General features: G+C 48.4%; 1 long non-coding RNA gene across 11 annotated transcripts in view; it reads left to right on the top strand.

The window, feature by feature from the left end:
- The window catches only part of LOC102147598 (uncharacterized), a 60,184-nt gene extending 41,429 nt beyond the window's left edge, over nucleotides 1–18,755 (top strand). For 7 of the 11 annotated variants that reach the window (XR_002799659.2, XR_011425073.1, XR_011425072.1 and 4 more), the window contains one exon: nucleotides 18,129–18,755. This is a non-coding gene — a long non-coding RNA (uncharacterized lncRNA). Of the gene's footprint in view, nucleotides 1–868; nucleotides 4,895–18,128 lie in introns of those variants that run through there. The other 4 variants (XR_011425077.1, XR_011425078.1, XR_011425074.1 and 1 more) reach the window with 4 other exon arrangements.
- The last annotated feature ends 1,588 nt before the right edge of the window (nucleotides 18,756–20,343 follow it).

Here is a 20,343-nt window from a genome sequence, read left to right as displayed (position 1 = left end):
GGAACTCAGGCAAGTGATGTCATCATCTCCCTAAGCCTCTGCTTCCTGCCTGTAAAATGGGCATGATAACACCTGCCTCACAGAGCAGTGAGGGTTTCGGGGGATTTATACATCTAAAGGCCCCAGCACAGGCTCTGGTATATGGTGAGTGCCTAGCAGATGGGTACCAAGGTGAGATGTGGGCTAATGGTATTTTTACCTGTGTATAAGCCTGGAAACATTCTGGACATTCATAGACAAATAGTGGTTTTACTTTTGGTAGAATTATGGGTGATTTTCAATATTTTCTTATTTTTCTACAAGGAATACGTGTTACATATATAATGCTGATGTAATTAAAAAAGAAAAAAAAGGACATAACAATTGAAAAGGTTTAAAAAAAGAAACTGCAGTCCATTTGGCAGGCAGGCCTGCTGAGCGGCCCCCAGGCAGAGCTCTGGAGGGCTGAGGTGGAGGCAGGGAGGAGGGGGAAGAGGAAGGGCGGTAGGGGAAGGAAAAGAGAGAAAAGGACCGTTGGGTGTGAGGGCTGGTGTCCAAGGAGATGTACCTCAGAGGTAAGGCTCAAGCCCCTGCAGGCATGTTCCCCACTTTGGCCCCTCTCTAGGGAGCCCCTGGTAGGAGATATGGGGACTCAAGGTCTATCTGTCCTTTCAGATGACAATGAGTGTGTGCAGCCACCTTCAGCTGCTGAGAAAACCTGACTCTGGCACATCTGGGGAGGGGCCCTGTGGCTCCAGCCCTGGGGCAGCTCCTCCCCCACCTTCAGAAACCCAGCATCTTGTCTGTGTCCAGATAGCAAAGGCAGGGAATCCTAGTGAATTCCCAGAAGTCACCCTAAAGGATGACTAGCTTCTCTCTTCTTTGCCAGCCTTTTAGGATTCGTCCTCAAGAGCAGAGTCTCCCAAGCAAATGCGACCTTCTGGGAAAGGGAGCTGGTGACCACCCAAGGGCTGCTGTGCCTGCTCCCCCTCCCCACCCCCACCCCACCAACTGCCTTTCCCGCCAGTGATGTCAGGAGAAACTCTTCCACATTAAGAAGGTTTATGTGCCCCCCTGCCAATTTATTGAGCATTCTTGGGGCTTGGCTTGTCCGCATAAGTGAATTTTTCAAAGAGTTAGATTTAATCCCATCACATAATTTTTTTGTTGTACTCATTTTTAATTAATTTTTATTTTATCAAATTTATCAAAATAATGCGTGGTTTAAATATCAATAGTACAGAGAAGCTCGTAGTAAAAATCCCCTCCTCACCTTTCTCAGTCCCACTTTCTCTAGAGGTTGCCTCTTTCAACTCTTTCATTAGTTTCTATTTCTGTTTATATTGTTGTTTCTTGACTTACCAATTTTAGACATCTGTTAACTTCTTGTGGTAGATGAGAATTGAGCTTTCCTGCAAAAGCACCACCAGCTCTCCTCCCTCCATCCTCCCAAGGAAAGTATAACACGACTTGTGGTTCTCTCAGTAGTGAATGTGGACATATTCTCCTCTGCAGAGCTAAGTAGTGATACGTGTCCTTGAGTTCTGGGGAAAATTGTATACTATTTCTGCGATAATTTTCTCCCCTCTGTTTTATCTGTTGGAACTACTAGATTAATCTTCTGATTTTCTTATATTTTCTCTCTTGTTTCCCCTCCTTTTGTGTTTCGGGTCTACTTTCTTGGGAAACCTTCTGTGACTTTATCCTTTAACCCTTCTGTTGATTTTTTTAATTGTGGCTTTAATATTTTTAATATACAAGTAATCGTTCTTGTTTTCTGATTGTTCCTTTTTCATAATATCACGTTCTTGTTTTACGGATATACTCTGTCTCTGAAGGTATTACTTATTTTTCGTTTGTCTATTTGTTTTAATATTCTTCTATTCTCCATATTGTCTTCATTCCCAGCTGGCTTCTTTCTGTTTGTTTCCTCTCTCCTTGGTGTTGGAGGCTTTCCTTGAATGTCAAATGTCCTGGCTGTCTGTTGCTACTTATGAATGAAGCAGTAAAAAGCTGCATTAGACTGTGTATTTGGGGAGAACTTATCAACTGAGGCTTCACTATAGGAAGCAAGCCAGTCTTTTCATTAACAAGCCTCTAAAGGTCAGATTCTTTTCTTTGGAGCTAGGGTTCTCAACTTTGGTGCTATTGACACTTTGGGCCGAATAATTTCTTATTATCGGGGGCTCTTGTGCAATGTAGAATGGTTAGCAGCATCAGTGAACTATACACACCAGGTGTCAGGAGTAACCCCCCTCCTAGAATTGTGATAACCAAAAATGTCTATAAACGTTGCCGAATGTCCCCTGAGGGCAAAATCACCCTTCTGAGAACCACTACTCTAGAGCCATTCAGCTTCTCAAGAGAAGCATTCTAACTCCTTGTTCCTGTTGTCTATTACTGCATGACAAACCACCCCAAAACTTAGCATAAACAACAATTTTTTTATGCTGCAAGTCAGGAATTCAGAAAAGACACAGCTCTGCTCTGCTCCACAATGTCTGGGGCCTAGATTGGGATGGCTGGAATGACTGAGGGTGGCTCACATGGCTAGGAGTTGGAACAGCTGGGGACGAACTATTTACTTCCAAGATGGGTCTTCACTTGGCAGGGATGGCTGGCAGACTGGGCTCAGCTGGGACTGGTGACCAGAGAGACTACACATGGCCTCTCCAGCGCGGTGGCCTGGTAGTTGGACCTCTTGTGTGGTAGCTCAGGGCTCCAATGTGAATGTTCCACCGGGCAATATGGAAGCTGCATGGCCTTTTATGGCCTGGCCTTGGAAATCACATGACATCACTTCCACTGTAGTCGCAAAACCATCCAAATTTAGGGAAGGAGACAGAGACCCATCTCTCAATGGAAGAAGTGTGAAAAAAATGTGCAGCCATTTTGTACACTTACTGCATTCCAGTACGAGGTGATATATGCCTGGGGCAGGATGGGGTGTGAAGAGGGGGGACATTGAGTCCCACTGTTCTGTCTTCAGATTTTGCTCTCATCCCCCTATTTTCATCCTTGTGTTCATCTGCCCCCTCTTCTCCCTGAGTCTCTCCTATTCAGTGTCTTCAGTCTCTTGCTGTGTGGGGCAGTGTAGGGTGGGATCTGGGATAATTCCTACCAATTTCCCTGGTTCCTTACCCTGCCCCCTCCTATACCTCAGCCCCCACCACCATAATATCTGGTCTCCCCAAGATCTGAGCTCCAGGGTTCTGTGGGGGAAGTGGCTGACCTCCTGTCTATATTCCCCTCTGCAGGCGCTTAGGAGACTAACTTCCTCCATGTCAGCCATCATTCTTCCATCTGCTTTCCAGCTTCCCAGAGTTTGCTGAGCTCTCTCATCCATTGATGTGTCCTTTACCATTCATTTTACTCTTGAGAGTTTATATCATTTTATTTCGTGAAGGGCATTTTAGTAGCTCTTCAGGAGAGAAAGGAGATTGGAACATGTGAATAACCTAACATGTTTAACTGGAAACCCTGTTGTCCTTCTTTTGGATGGATATATCTCTAAATTGTGTTATAATCTTCCCTGCCCTGTTAAGGCTCTGTTATGTAGTACAGTGACCACATTTAACCTTTTGTTGATAATTCAGAGTCATCTTTATGAACATATATGTTTACGTTGGAATTACTAAGTAGAGCTGTCTCTCCATGATGGGCACCCGGATCACTGTACTAAAACTCCTTAAACGTTTTTTCCTGGCCATCTCTGTCTCTGGCTGCTTCTTGTCCCTTTTATTTGTGGTGAGGGTGCCACATTACAGCACGTTAACTTCTGATTTACTCCTTTTAAATGGCTAAACTGGATGACTTCGCAGGGCATCCCCCCCACACACACACCCGTTTGCCGCCCTTCCCCACACCTCCCAGCATTTGACCTTTGTGGTTTGCGTCAACCAGCCTCCATGTTCTCATGTTCCAATTGGGTTTGGCCAATTGAAGACCCCGCAGGAGATTGGAGAGTGATGTTGAGGCGCTGTAGGATGCTTTTTCCCCCCACCTCCCTCCTTTGCCAGGCCTCAGGTCAGTAGGGTGAGTGTTCTTCATCTTAAAGCCACAGTTCCTAGAGCTCTCTCTTGCTCTGTAACCACTCCCTCCTCCTCCTCCCTTCAGGCCACGGTAACAGCTCCAACTGTTGCTGGCTCCAGGGTGTGTCTCCTGCCTTTGTTGTTTCCCTTCGTCCTTCCCCCCACCTCTTGTGAACAGTCCTTCCTAAGCTCTCCTCTGTTACCCGGGGAATGTGCATTTGTTTCCGACGGGACTCTGACCATTCAGAAACTTTTTCTGATTTGTATCTAAAACAAGAATAGTCCCTGAGGGAGCCCTGAGTGATCCTCCTAGAAGTCCTGTGTCTGAGCTTTGTGATATCTCTGGGCTACTGTGTGGCTTTTTAAAATTCATTTCCTAGTTTTTAATTATATACATTAATAGAGGGTGCTGGATTAGTGACTTCTCCATACAGGGAAATACTACTTATTGGAGTGTTTTGAGAAGGAAAATAAGCATGTAAATAAAAGGAAACTAGGATAGGGAAATTATGATGACTTTCAGAAATTATGTAACAGACTGGAAAATATCAACAGTTTCAGAAAAGGATTAAGTACCTCCCTGGATAACAGATCCTTGCTGGGTCTTAAGGTAAAGTGGATGCTTGGGGGACATCCAGGCTGTGTGTGGGTGAGATTCCCCAATGTGACATTGGGAGTCCCTCGGGTAGACCTGCCAGGCCTGTGTCCTTCCAGGTCAGCAGCTTCTTTGAGGCTTTTGCTCTGAGGAGTACCACGTCTTGTACTTGTCTATCCACTGCAATGAGGATATACTGGAACCCAGAGAGGCCACAGCCTTGCCCGCCATTCACACTTCACGCCCCAAGGAGCACCGGGAGCCCAGTTGTCCTGCAGCCACCTCTGAGGTCAGCCTGCACCGCAGGACTCTCCTGCTGGAACGCTCCCGGGATTCTCTTGCCTCCTCACCCTGCCACCCTGGTCAGCCCTCAGTTTTGTTTGATTTGTGCACCGCTTTGAAACACATGTACCTCTGGGAAAAAGTAGAATCAAGAACTCTTCCTGACCACCCATTTCCTGAAGCACGAAAAGGAAACATTTCATAAATGCTTTTTAAAGCAGACAACAGGAAGGGGTAGTGCCACTCTGGCTGGCAGGGGTCACCACTGTGGTATTTCACAGACAGGGAGGTGAGGTGGCACATGGGGGCTGAGGTCCCAGCCAGGGCAGCAGAGGCACAGCCCTAGGGGCCTAGGCCTCCCCTGGCCCCCTTCAGCAGAGCCACGGGCCCTCAGCCCTCCTGGGCAGGAGGAAAAGGCCTGGGGACATCACCCCCCTTGCACAGGGAGGGGTCTGAAGCCAGGGAAGTGGAGAGGCGCCACTTCAGTGGAGAGACGCTCTTACACTCTGGCTTCCTTCTTCATTCCTGATTCTTTTACCTCCAGGGATTTTTTTTTTCTTAATTTAGGGAGTGGGGTCTGGGCAGTTGGAGACAGGTCTGTTTGTCTTTAATGTCGCTAGACTTGAGTAATGTAGCCTTTATCAGTTTAGCTTGTCCTCTTCCAGCCCACGCCACTCTTGTCCCTTGGCCCAGTGAGCCCAGCGAAGCCCCTCAGCGTCCCACCAAGGGGAGGTGCAAGTGGCCCCAGGTCCCTTCCTGTTCCCTCTTGCTCTGTAGAAGCAACGCTGGGAGGCAGACATGCAGGGACACTGCCAGAAAAGCCAGCCCATGGCTTGATAGTGGAGGGCCCTGGAGGGCTGGGGGAAGCTTCTGAGGCCTCTCTGCACAGCTCCTCCCACAGCAGAAGGTTCACGGTCCATGCACTTCTGGGAGTGTAGATGGGGCCCAGGTGGGCAGAACACCTGTGTAGTATTTAGGCCCAAGTCCTTTCTTGTCCTGTCTGAGCTGCCTGTAGTTTGACCAGAGTATGCTGGAGGTAGGCCATTGCTAACTAGTGTGGCTGCCACTAACCACATAGAGAGGAAGGAAAATTCTCAGCTCGAGCACTTGAGCCAAGCCCGCTGCGGTCCTCAGCAAGATGTTGCAAGTTCCTAATCTGGCCCCAGAGGACAGGGAGTTTGGGCATCATCTGGAAACCGGAGTTGGCTGTTACCCACAAACAGACACCCTGAATGGGACATATACCCCCCAATATACAGGGCATCAGCGCCTCAACAGTGCCTCTGGCCTGGGTAGCAGTCCCTGGGAAGTCCAGCTGCCATCTCTCTATAAATGGCCGTGCAGCAGCTGTGCTGAGTGAGCCACTTCCTTGGGGCGGGGTTAGGGCCCACCTTGTTTCCATTACAAACTGATGCAACCAACTTTCAACAGACACTGCCAGAGAAGAAACACATTACAACAGCATGCTGCAATACTTCCTCTGCAGGAGGCTTACTCACATCAGCAAAGATAGACCTCTTCCCACTCCAGTATCTCACTCCACTGAGCTGGACGTGCCTTTTCCTCAGACCATTTGAGGCCTTTGAGTGGATCTGCTTTTCCTAAGAAATTAAACCAGTGGCTCTCAATCCTGGCTGCACATTACAATCATCTAGGATATTAAAAAATACTGATGCCTGGACCTTACTCTCACCCCAAAGATACTGACTAAATTGATCTGAGTTAAAAAAAAATTTAGGTTTTTATTGAAGGATAACGTACATGCAAAAACAAACAAAAAAAAGCAGAAACCATAAGTACAAAGCTCAGTGAATTTTCACAAAGTGAACTTACCCCGAGTAACCAGCATCCAGGTCAAGAAATGACATTACCAACATCCCTGGGTGCCCCAAAAGGTAACCACCATTCTCACTTCTAATGGTGTACATTAGTTTTACCTGTTTTCAAGCTTTATATTATATAAATGGAATCATACAGTATATATTTCTTTTGTGTCTGGCTTCTTCCACTCAATCTTGTGTTTGTGAGGTTCATTCAAGCCGTTGCTTGTCGTCGTTGTAGCTCATTCACTCTCATTCTACCATATGGATGTTCCTCAATTTGTCCATTCTACTGCTGATGGCTACTTGGGTATTTGGATTGTCGTTTGCAGCCTGGGGTTATTATGACTACTACTGCTATGAGCATTCTAGTGGTGTCTTTTGGAGCACATTTATATGCATTTCTGTTGGGTATGTTTTTAGAAGTGGAATTGCTGGGCAAGTACAGATGTGAGTGTGTTCAGCTTTAGTACCTTATACCAAATAGTTTCCCAAAGTGACTGTGCCAATTACACTCCCTCCAGCAATGTATGAGAGCTTTTATCGCTTCGCATCTCTGCCAACAATTGGTACTGTCTGCCTTATTCACGTTACCCATTCTGGTGGGTATGTAATGGTGTCACAATGTGGTTTTAATTTGCATTTCCCTGATGACTAACACAGTTGAGCACTTTTTCATGTTTATTAGCCATTTAGACCCTTCTTTGCAAAGTGCCTGTTGAAGAATTTAGACATGAGTGTTTTTAAGAAGCTCCTCAGGTGGCTCTAATGTGCAGCCAAGGTTGAAAACCATTGAACTAAACCACAAGTTAGCATCTGCTGCTCTGTTTCTCGATGTCCTGCCCTTGAACTTAAGAGTATTTGGGATCTGAGGGGACTTCGTGGACCTGGGGAAAGATAACCTTCACCCTCTACACCAAACGAGCCTGCTAGGAAGAAGAAAGAGATTGGAACTGGAGCTTAGGCCGTTGAGAATCTTTGGGAATGTGGCCTCCACTTAAGAAGGGTCTGGGGAGGGCCTGTGGTGTCCACAGCTGCCACAGACATTTCCTGACCACAAAAATGACCCCTTACTGGTTCTCCTGGAGCCCCAGGCAATCATGTGGAGAAAGTGGAGGGGCCTCATGCCAGGTACTTCCCAGTTTCTGGGCCAGCATGAATGGGACACAGCTCATATAGGGGTTGTGGTCAGGCTGGGGACAGTGGAGCATGTGTTCTGGGGACCTGTGTGGTGCTGAGGGAGGCATGCTTTCTGTGGCCTTTCTCCTGCATGAAAGACAGCCAGTGGGGCTCTCCCACATGGGTCCAGGTCTGGCCAGCTCTTGAGTTCTGTGGGTTTGCATATAGGTCCCAGTTGTTGTTTCCCTTACCTGTAATGATCTCCTCTATCTTCTGCTCCCCACTATGGGGGCCCTGCTTCAGGACCTTCCCTGGCCACCTGACCTCTACCTGATCCCCTCACTCTTCTGAGCTCCTGCAGCACTGAGAGTGAGAGCATACAGTGTGGCTCCTGATTATACACTGCCTTGTACTGAGTCCCCATTGTGTCATCTGTGCTCATCTCATCCCTGCCTCTGGACTGCAACCTCATCCTAGGGACTACTGGGCACTTCTCTGTGCTCCCTCACAGTGAGTAAAGTGTCATTTGGTAACTCAGTGACAACATCCTCCAACTTGAGAAGGAAGATGCAATAAAAATACAGACCACACTCAGAGTCAGCATTTTCCTTCCCTCAGACTTGAACTGTGCAGGTGTCAAGCAGAGCTGCCCTATATGGGCACTGTTTTGGCACATGTGCCACATGTCTGGTGGCATGGAGCTCTGTTCAGGGAGTCTAGAGTTGGACCACCAGCAGGGGGCTAGGATGTTGGTGCCTGACTGGCTGTGCATAAAGGCCCCTGAGGCACAGGGGCTCTGAACACCCTGATGGAGTTCACTGCAGTGCCCAGAGCTCAGTGAAGGGGGGGAGCACCTCGTCAGTGCCCATCCCATGTGCTCTTTGAAAAGAGCAGGGTCCACCTTCTGTTGACTGAAGTCCTGCCAACTGTGTGACGTGAGATGAAGGGCAAGGATGCATGCGGGCAATGTTGACATTTTGGAGGCTGGTGAGCACAGAGCCAACTCTGGGCTCTCAGTTGTGCCATGTCCTGTGGATTCAGACCCATCTTGGAAATCATCCTGGATACAGAGCATTTCATGTCTGATAGTCCAAGTGTGGATGCTGGGGTCCCCTTGATTGGCCCAAAGGGTAGCCTGAACCAGCAGCCAGCCACCAGAGTGCTATCTGAAGCCTGGGATAATGACAGGAAGAACACTCTCTGCGGCAGTATATGGGAGTTCCAGTTGCTTCACGCTTTTGCCAATGACTGATAGTCTCCGTCCTTTTCATGTTGGCTACCTGAGTCTCATAAAAAGAAAGACCCCTTTCCTTCTACTGAGTCTGCATCCCAGCCTCTCCCCTTTCTCCAGGGCCCCTACACAGCAATCATGCCCTTCAGTTCTCTCTTTCTGTCGTGCAGCGTTTGGCATGCTTCTGCCTCCATCGTCTGTGTAATGCTTTCCTCCACACCCTTCCCCGTGGAGAACAGCCATGCTGTCTGCCTCTCACAGCCAAGATTCTGGAAGGAGATGTCTGCTCTCCTCTTCCTCCTCAACCACTCATTTATTCAGCAAGTATTTATTTTACACCAGCCTGTGCTGGGGATTCCATGGTGAACAAGACCCCCTGGCCCTGCTCTCATGAGGCTTATAATCGGGTAGGGAAGACAGACATAAATTATTAACACATGCTTGTGTAATGGCAGTTGCGATAAGTGCTGCCACAGCCCAACAGCACAGGCCAGTTCTGTTCTGCACTGGTGCACCTGCAAACTTATTCGTCCTTCGAGGCTCAGCTCACATGCCACCTCATCTGTACCACCTTCTCAACACTGCACCGGTACGACAGGGTGGCCCTCTAGGCTCACAACAGCCTTGAGTATAACTGCTCCCCACAGAGGTTGCAACCTGAGGGTAGAGACCAGATCACACTCATCTCAGAGCCTCCAGAGCCCATTGTGTCAGAGGTGCTCAGTAACGAGTGCCAGTCCCTACCAAGTCTGAGCCAAAGTGGATGCACGTCTCCAGGCCCTGCCAATCCGCTGCTTTCTTTTTTCCTTTTTTTTTTAAATAGCTTTTTGCTTCTTTTTATCATTATAAAAATAACTTGGGTTAGAAACAACAATGCGAATTACTTATCAGTACTGAATTGTACCCTTACAAATGGTTAAGATGGTAAATTATATGTTATGTGTGTTTTACCATAATTTAAAAAAATAATAATGCAAAGAATAAGTCCATAAAAGGAGAAAAAGGGAGAAAGGTCCATATTATCTAGAAATAAAGGACAGAGGACTTGATTTAGGCAGAATTAGATTAAAAAATAAGATGTTTGGGGGCCGCCCATGGCTGAGTGGTTAAGTTCGAGCTCTCTGCTTCGGCGGCCCAGGGTTTTGCTGGTTCAAATCCTGGGCGTGGACATGGTACCGCTCATCAAGCCATGCTGAGGCGGCGTCCCCCGTGCCCCAACTAGAAGGACCCACAACTAAAGATACACGACTATGTACCAGGGGGCTTTGGGGAGAAAAAGGAAAAATAAAATCTTTAAATAATAATGATAATAAGATGGTTGTATTAGGGAAATGCAACTCAAAACCACAATGAGGGAGCTGGCCCAGTGGCGCAGTGGTTAAGTGCACACATTCCGCTTCAGTGGCCCAGGGTTCTGCGGTTCGGATCCCGGGTATGGAAATGGCACTGCTTGGCAAGCCACACTGTGGTAGGCATCCCACATATAAAATAGAGGAAGATGGGCACGGTTGTTAGCTCAGGGCCAGTCTTCCTCAGCAAAAAAGAGGAGGATTGGCAGCAGATGTTAGCTCAGGGCTAATCTTCCTCAAAAACAAAACAAAAAAAACACAATGAGATACTACTTCACACCCTTTAGGATGGCTATCATAAAAAAAATAGAAAATAGCAAGTGTTGATGAGGATGTGGAGAAATTAGAACTCTTGTGCTTTGCTGGGGGGAATGTAAAATGGTGTTGTTGCTGTGTGAAATGGTGCGGTGTTTCCTCAAAAAATTAAACATAGAATTACCATATGATGCAGCAATTCCAATTCTGGGTATACACCCAAAAGAACTGAAAACAAGGACTCAAAGAGATATTTGTACACCCATGTTCATATCAGCGTTATTCACAATAGCCAAAAGGTAACAATCCAAGTAAATGTTCATTGACAGATGAATGAATAAACAAAATGTAATATATACACACAATGGAATATTATTCAGCTTAAAATGGAATGAAATTCTGCCACATGTTGCAACACGGATGAACTTTGAAAACATTATGCTAAGAAGTGAAACAAGGCACACACGAAAGGACAAATATTGTATGATTCCACTTATATAAGGTACCTGAAGTCGTCAAATTCATAGAGACAGAAAGCAGACTGGTGATTGCCAGTGGCTGGCAGTAGAGGGGAATGGGGCATTAGCTTAATGAGTTTGGAGTTTATGTTGAAGAGGATGAAAAAATTCTGGAGCTGGGTGATAGTGATAGCTGCACAACAGTGTGACTGTACTTAATGCCATTGAATTGCACACTTAAAAATGGTAAAAATGGTAAATTTTATATTATGTATATTTTACCATGATAAAAAAAAGTAATTTGGGTGTATTATGGACATTTTGGAAACTATTGGTAAGCACAAGGGGAAAAAATTTAAATCATTCATAATCTTACCAGCTAGAGAGAGCTGCTGTTAAACTTTGTGTGTATCTTTCATTCCCTTCTTGTTCTCTCTCTTAAAAAAAAAAAAAATATATATATATATATATGTATACATCTATCTTTAGAGACCACATTGGACCCATTGGAAGTCTCCTCCTCACATCTCTCTCTCTCCCCTGTTCTCAGTGATGCTGCTTCCTCCCTTTGAGCCACTCAGAATAAGTCTGTCACTGTTCTGGACATCATTTCTTTGAACAATTTCTCACACCTAATTTCAACTCCCCTGCACCTCCAGGCTTTCACTTCTCTCAAAATGCCCATTTCTTCCGTGTGTCTGAAAACATGGTAGCACAGCAGTCCCAGTAATGAGTCAGAAGGGGCTGGAGAAAAGAATGAGTGCCTCTCCCAGCTTCTCAGAGGCTGAACATCTTAGAAATGTCCATGTGAGCGTGTCGGCTCTCTTGGATAATACAGTCATTGTTGTGGTTCCTGCGGAGGTTACTGACAACTAAACCCCTAAGTCTGTGGGTCCAGGCTGTGCTTTGACCAGGTTCCCGTGCCCTGCCTGGGGGCCCTTGCTTCTTGGACCTGGTGCTGGACCTCGCATTATCCCTGTTGATTCTAGCTCCTAGATCTGGCTTCTACAGCCTGTCAGGAGCCTGTGACCTCATGGCCCAAAGAGCAGATCCACCCTGTCCTCTTTGAGGGAGCTTGGAAAGGAGTGAGGGTTCCATGGCCTCTGATCCCTGCTGGGCCTTGGGGAGGAGCAGCTGCTTCCTCTCTTCCCTTCATGAGAAGTGGGCCTCTCCTTCATCTCAGGCACCAATCTGCCATGCACAGCGGTAAGTCAGCAGGAATGAGCTAAGCTATCAGAGATAGGGACTCCCTCCAGTATATGGGTCCTGGGGGCCCAGGGGGCTGCCCTGTGTCCACTGCCATCAGGCCTGACCCCAGAGCCACACCACAGCTGTCACACCTGTGGAGGTGCCCCCGGACCCCCACATTCCGGCCCGACTACAACCTCTTTCCCCAGCTTTGCCACGTGGTCCAGGAGTCAGAGCATAGGCAGCTTCATCAGCAGCTGGAGGTAAAGCAAGAAGCCACAGCCACTCAGGTGACTGAAGTCCATTTCTGTGCCCACTGATTAGAGATGAATGGTGCCTTCATTTGCCTCCAGATCCAGCTACAGACACAAGACCGCTCTCTCTCGGTTTTGAGGTCTCCACAGAAGGGTTTATTCAAGGTTTCAGCCAGGACCTTTACAGCCCAGTCCTGAGAGGATTAGGTTTTTATTGCAACTTTCCATTAATGATTGATCTAAAACTGATACTAGAAACACTGAAGAACAAATTTGCCCTAGAGATTAGGAAAGGTCTACATCTGCCAGGCTTGGGGACCTGCCCACCTGCCCCCTCCAAGGTCAAACCAGGGCAAGGGTACATTGGAAGACCCACCTCACACACAGTCACACACACACACACACACACACACAGAGGCTCGCACGCACTGCGGGGGTGGGGGGGGTGGGGGGGGCGGGACCAGATATAAATGCCCTTAAATCCTTTTTGGAATTAGGCTATAAATTACAAATAAATGGAGCAAAGGACAGAGCAATAGGACCTGAGGGCTCGTAATAGAATTTTTCTTTCTTGTTTTGTTTCTATTAATGCCTACTACAAATTAGCATCTTAAAGGGAAATTTGGAATGTGATGAAGAGAGGGGCTTGTGTGAAGGCCACAGCCTGGGCTTCCTACAGGTCCCAAAGAACTGACCCCTGAAGTGCGTCCAACACCAGCTGGGTAAGGGGCAGGGGATGCTGAACAAAATTTCACAAACACTTGTGGGAAGAGCCTTGGCAAGGCCTTGTGCTGTGCCTCTGGCTGTTTTGATGGCCTCTGAGGCTGTGACTGAGATAGTGGTGTCCACAGCCTGCATCAGAAGCACTGAAGGGCCCAAACCTACCACCTCAAGGACTGGGGAGCCAGGAATCTGCATTTTAGCAACCTCCCCCACGGAGAGTTCAGCCAGTCCCCACCCCTGAGAGCCGCAGGGAGCAGGGTGCTGGCAGCAACACTCTTCTCTTACTTCTCAGCTCCCTGCTCTGGGGCACGGGGAGTGGAGCGCTGGCAGAGATGCTTCTAAATGGAAACTGGAAAACGAAACTGGAAATCACAGCCTCGCAAACCCAAAAGCTGGTGTTTCTTTTCCACAGGGAGAGTCCCCAAGGGAGGAAGAAGCCAAGGAGCAGGGAGAAGCATGTTTAGTAAAGGCAGCGAGGGTGTTCCAAAAGCAGCCTAGCCCTGGGCACACCGAGCAGGGCTGCACCGGTAGCCTGTGGGCTGGGGAGGCGCCAGTGAGGAGGGCCACAGCCCTGCACCGGCTTCCTCTAAGGCTGGCCGGCTTGCTGTCAGCCCTGGGTGGGTTTCCTCTCTAGGAAAAGCTAATTTCACGCTGGATGAAAAACTCTTTTCAGAGGTGCTTTAGGAAGGGCCGTGGCTCTTGGTTAATCTGAAAATATTTACTTCTGAAAATGTTTCTCAGAAGTAAGCATTTCATACTAGCAGCTTCTTGCCCCACCAGCTGCCTTCACCTCCTTGGCCTGCCGGGCTCTCCCACAGGCCCACTTGGAACTTTGATGAGGAATGGAGTTGCTCGAGTTTAGCTGAGGATCAAAGATCAAAAACCCTAGTCACCCCTCCTCTCTGGTCTCCCCCCTACAGGAGTTTGTACTCGCCCAGGCACAAACACTAAAAGCAGCTGCCAGCAAAGGCACCGCTTGGGGGCAACTCTGACGAAACCAGCAGAGCAGCTTTCATGGAAGCAGATTTCCTGAAGGGCCTGGAATGTGGAGGAGAGGAGGGCTGTGGGACAGGGGCCAAGAACTGTCCCCGCTAACTCCACACCATCCCTCCATCCCTCCACATGCCTGAAATGTCTCTTCCTCGAGGGAATGGCCACCCTAACTAGCACACTCTGTCTTAGATTAGGACCCCTCAGTTGCACCCTCTCATGGTACCCTGTGTTTTCCAGCTATCTGTGTGATTATTTGCTTCATGTCTGTCTCCCTCACTGGAACTAAATTCTGCAAGGCCTGGAACCTGGTCTGAGTTGTTCACTGTTGTGCCCTTGGTGCTTGGAATAGTGCACAAAAAAAGTGTGTATTCAGTGAGTGAGGGCGGCCTGAAGAACCCAAGAGAAGGCCAGCACTCCAGCAAGGGATCTACACCGGCCTTCTCAGTGCCCAGCCCCGGCCCCAGCCCCTCAGAGCACCTTCTGTTGAGGATGCTGCAGACAGACCCCCAGCTCTGCCACCAGCAGTCCCAGGGCCCCAGCCTGCGGAATGCTCTGACTGGCCCCGGTGTGCAGGTGGTTTCTGAGGACCGCGGGCTTAGCAAGGGGATGTGGGGTGTGTGTGTTGGGTTTCCTGTGGCACATCCTCCATGGCCCTGGCTTTGCCCCCACCTTATCTGACAGATGGGCTCTCATACCCTTTTCCAGACAGGTAGGGAGACTTGGCTCCTTGGGCTACCTGGAAAAGAAAGGCCACTTTTAGCCTGTAGGTCAGGAGGAGACAAGCTGGGGTGGGCAGGGACGTGACAGTGATAAAAAGGGGGGCGCAGATGAAGGATGCCAGTAAACGGTGTCTTCTCAGCCTCACTTTCTCATTGGTAAATGGGATTTGTTCTTGTGCATGTGCCTTTAAAGACAATGTAACAGGAGACAATAGGGCAGACTTTGGAATTGGGCTATCTGGGATAAAAATCTCAGCCCTGTCATTCCCAGACTATGTGACTTTGAGCCAATTACTGAATTTCTCTTTGCCTCGTTTTGGTCTTCTGTAAAATGGGAACAATTAGAGTGGATTCCGTGAGTTAGTTCACATTCCTGACACTTGGTGAGGGCTCAGTCACCATCGTCTGTTATTACTTTAACCACGCTTGTGAGGATCCAACAAGATGGCAAATGTGAGCACGGTTCCCAGCCTCGAAGGTGCTGCACAAAGAGTGATTATTATTTTGGAAATATCGAAGGCACAGCTTCCTTCCCACATTTGTCTGGGGTGGGGCAACAATTTTACATATTTAATGTTAAGCTAGAATATGCACCAAAGGGAGGTGAAAAACTGAAACCACCGACCGTTTGAGCTGTAGGCTGCACCGAAGCAGTGTGGCCGCTGCAGATGGTGAGGGCCCGGCTGGCCCACTTCCTCCCTGCGTGCCGCGGGTCTTCCTCATACCAGCCACTTCCCAAGGCTGCAGGAAGTGAGGCCAGGAATACTTCAGGGTGTGTGTGGGGAGGTCTGGGCAGGGGTCGGCAGCTGCCAGGGTGAGAACAGAAGCCTTGAGGTCCTTGCTGGGTCCTGAGGCCACCTGTGCAGTAGACCCTGCCCTCTCCCTGCCCGGGCCTGCCCAGGATGGGTTTGCAGCAGCCTCCCCACCCAGGCTCTTCTCTCCTGAGGTTGCAAGCTATTGTACAAAAGGCATCCAGCCCTAGAGAGGCAGGCTGGAGAGGAGCGCCAAATCTTTTCTCAAAGGAAATGCAGTTGTGGTTTTGAGACGTTCATTTCACATCTGTGGTTGGCGTTTCCCAGGGTTCTCAGAGGTGAATGCAGGGTCAGCCTGATGTCGCCAAATAAGGTTCACCAGTGACCTTAGCAACAGGCTTCGCTGCCCATTGGCTGCCACTGCTGCCGCCTGCCAATGCGGTCTCCGGAGGCGAGCGCTGAAGCTGGGCTGAAGCTTCCACATGTGCAGGGATCCAGCTGCTCCCTGTCAGAAACCACTGCCCTTTGAAGCAGCCACAGATCGGTAGAGAGCTCTGGGCATAGGGGCCGGGGGGCAGGACTGCCCGGATGCCCATGTTTCATAGTCTACTGGGGCAGCACTCCACTGACTGAGTCCTCACACAGCGCTGAATCAGCTCCCTCAGCTTAGTGGCCTGGTCCCAGCTTGCCAAGATGAGTTGCCTGTCCCCCTATGTCTTGACTGTCTACCTTGGAACTCCATAGCTCCATTTCATAGTTCTGCTCATTCCTGCTTTGTGCCAGGCACTCTGCTAAGCTGCTTCTACACATTATCTCTTTTAACTCTCTCAACGACGCTGTGAGTCACTTAGCCCCATTTTACAGATGAGAAACTAAGGCTAAATGAAGTCAGGTAACTGGCCCAAGGTTACACAGTAAGTTGGGAAAGCCACAATTTAAATCCTATTTATTTATTTACTTACTTACTTATTTAATTTGCTGAGGAAGATTCACCCTGAGCTAACATCTGTTGCCAATCCTCCTCTACTTTGTATGTGGGTCACCACCACAGCATGGCCACCGACGAGTGGTCCGCCTGTGGGATCTGAACCCGTGAACCTGGGCCGCCAAAGCAGAACACACCAAACTTAACCACTAGGCCACAGAGCTGGCCCCTAAACCCAATTTAAACAGGTCCAGAGCTCACACTATTGACTGTTGTACTATATTGCCAGTCACTCAATGTCTCTGTGCCTCAGTGTCTTCATCTGTGACATGGGGATAATAACACCTACCTCACAAGATGGAGTGAGGATGGCACGGAGTGACTTATGTACAGGAACCCACTGCAAAGTGGTGGGTTGTCCAGTAGCACGCCTTGGCACCAGTGGGCTTTGTGCCTGCTGGGCGTGCTCCACAGGCAGCTTGCACGTTCTTCTCCCAGCGAGTGTGCTGCTGAAACATTGAGGTTTGTGCACCGGACTTCTCTGTGGCCCTCATATTTGGTTTCCACTTCCTCATTCTCAGCCTGCTTCCACCTCCGCCCAACTGCATCACTGAGGCGGGGAGACCAGAGAGGAGCCTGCTGCCAAGGGGCTCCAGCCTCTGGGTGCCAGAGGAAACAAGGTGTCTGGGCTGGAGGGGACGAGGTTCTGAGGACAGAAGGCGGGCCGGTCAAACTGCAAGGGCAGGCATACCTCATTTCCTCTACCCCAAACAATGCTAGGGTGTTAAAGCACTGTTTCCCTGAGAAACATTTTCAGAATTAAAAAGTACATAAGTGATCTAGTAAAGAGGAAAGTACATATGCCCTATAACCCAGCAGCCCGACTCCTCAGAATCTTCTCTAACCAAACTCTTACCCATGTGCACCAGAATATCCACACAGCACCAGGAAGAGTCCAAGTGCCCATCAACACCAAAGAATACAAATAAATTGTGCAACATTCCTACAGTGGAAATGAATGAACTATAGTGACTTGTAATACTGTAATGTTGGATAATACTCTAATAGTGGATGGCTCTCATCAACAGAATGTTAAATGAAACACAAAAGATTATGTACAGTATAATTTCTTTTGTGAAAAGTTTAACAACTAGCAAAACTGGACGGTATTGTTTAAGCATACATGCAGGGGAGGTAAAACTATAAAAAGCACAGAAATTATTGTCACAAAAGTCGATTTCATTATGACCACAGGGGAGGGTTGGGAGTGTGATTAGGACGGGCACACAGGGGTCTTTGAGGGTGATTGACATTGTTTTATCTCTTGACCTGGTGGTGGTTATACAAATATTTGCTTTATATTTTATACTTAAAACTGAACATATGTTTTGTGCATTTTTCTGCATAATTATTGTTTCACAATAAAAAATAAAAGTGTATGTATGTCAATTCCAGCACTGAATGGTGTGGTGAATGGACAGGGCAACAGAATGAGCTCTACTCCACGTGGACATCTTTGGAATAGCACACAAGAGTGCCACACTGGTTGCTGAACCACAGCTGTGACTGCAGACTGAGGAGCCGGGGAGGGAATGGAAGATAAAGACTGGTATGCAGTTTAGAAGTGGAGGACATCCTTTGACATGGCACTACAGCCAGGGAAGATCAACCACTGGTCGTGGCAACAGGGGCTGGAAGACACCACGGTCAAGGCTTGTCTGGACCTGAGGACATCTGAGGGGACAGAAGGACAAATGCAAATGACCATGCATGGGACTCAGCCCCATAGGGCGCTGGAGTTTCCGTCCCAGGATCCCCTCTTCAGGGATGCCTGTGTTTGTTGATTATCTGCCGTATGCCTGGCCGCTTCAGAATACAAGGAATAAAATGGCCTTTAGCAGTGGCTGAGACAGGACCCTGTGGGATGTACAATAAGGAGTCTAAGGCCACAGGATGAGGCTTTCCTGACTCTGTCCCCTAGAGGGCTGGCGTTTTCTAAGGTTGCAAGCCTGTTTTATTCATCCTGATTTCCCTAGCCTGGAATAGGCCGTGGATGACAGTTAATAAACGTTTGTTGTGTGAGCAAGTGTGTAGAGTCTATGCTGGAGAGAATAAGGGCTCTTTAGGTCCCAGAGGCAGCCCACCAGGCTCCCTGCTTCTCTGGTCCATCTCCAGACAGCCCAGCCAGCTAGAGCGGGCTTCCTCAGTGGGTAGCCAGGGCTCTTGCCCACTGGCAGCCCATCGCCTGTTAAAGACAACCCTCCTTTTTCTTCTCCAAGCTAAATATCACCAGTTTCCACAACTCTTTGTTTTATAGCCCTCAGCATTCTGGTTATCCACTCTGGAGAGGCAACAGAAGTATCCAGATGCAGTCTGAACAGGCAGAACCATGGATGCAGATGGAAAATCCAGGTTTGTGTGCTTCGGCAGTCTGTGTATTCAAACCGTGATTGTGACAGCTGCTGACATGGCCTCAGACACGCAGGAAGGTTTGGGTTTGCTGCTGATCATCTTTCTTTGGTGTTTTCACAGCCTTTACATAGACACTTTTTTGATGTAAAACCCCACGCTGCAGTCCTTGTCATCAGTGTTATATTTCTCCTCAACTCTCCTGGAGACTTCCTGAGAGCTGGCTTGTGGTAGGCACTCCACAGATGTTAGCTCATATTATTTGCTTAATTGTTTTATTATTTGAATGAACAATCATGAATTCAGTGTCCTTTATTTAGCAGGTACTGTGTTTCTGGCACTGCTGGGTGCCAGAATTTAGCAATGAAGAGAATCGGCCTGGCCCTGGCCCCCAGAGCCCACAGACACTCTGGGAAGACCTGTTGATTGAATGATAAACCCTGGTTGAACTTATTGTGATCAGCTCCCCCACCACCAGACATTTATTGGGTGCTTTCTTTGTGTTCAACTTGGAACACACCCTCCCTGCCCTCCAGTGCTGGGATGTGGGAGTTGTTGAGGACGACACCACTGAGGGTGAAAAAACACTGGACTTGGAACCAACTGACTCGAGATCAGGTCCTAGCACTGCCACAAACCCACTGTGTGGCCGTGGATGAGTTCACTTGACCTCTCTGAGCCTCAGTTATCTTATCAGTGAAATGGGGATAACAATACATCCTACAGGGGCAAGAGAGGATCAAATAGGGTGACCACACAGCACAACTCCACCTGTTAGTCTATGCAGCTGCTGGTGACCTGGGATTAACTGAGAGCACTTTTGCTTTGTGGCCTGAAGTTAACAGTCACTAAATGGTAGCTGTTGTTATGCACAAATTAGAGGGAAGCAGGGGTTACTTCAGGCCAGCACGCTGCACAGGATTTGGCCAGGCTTTGTTCTTCAAGGAAGGGCAGGGTTCTGAGAAGTGCAGATTGTGATGTAGGCAAATCCCAGGAGGCTGGGACTCCCAGGGCAGGTCTAGGGGAAGAAAACCTGGTGAGGGAGGGGGGTCTCAACCTCAAAGCCTGAATAAGGAGTTCTCTAGGAACAGAGAAGCCACTGGAAGCTGGATGTGGAGCAAGGATGGGTGAGACGAAGGTGAGTATTTTAATTATTGAGATGCAAAGGATCCTAGAGAGCATCTTGTCTGACCAGGCCATCAGAGGCCAGGGAGGGAAAGTAGTGAGTCTCCAAGGTCCCACAGCAAGGACCAGGGCCAAG

The sequence above is a fragment of the Equus caballus genome, chromosome 14 (assembly GCF_041296265.1).
Source record: "Equus caballus isolate H_3958 breed thoroughbred chromosome 14, TB-T2T, whole genome shotgun sequence".
NCBI classification, from domain to species: Eukaryota; Metazoa; Chordata; class Mammalia; order Perissodactyla; family Equidae; genus Equus; species Equus caballus.
Note: the sequence above shows the minus strand (reverse complement) of the source record. Positions and strands in the feature narration are given on the sequence as shown.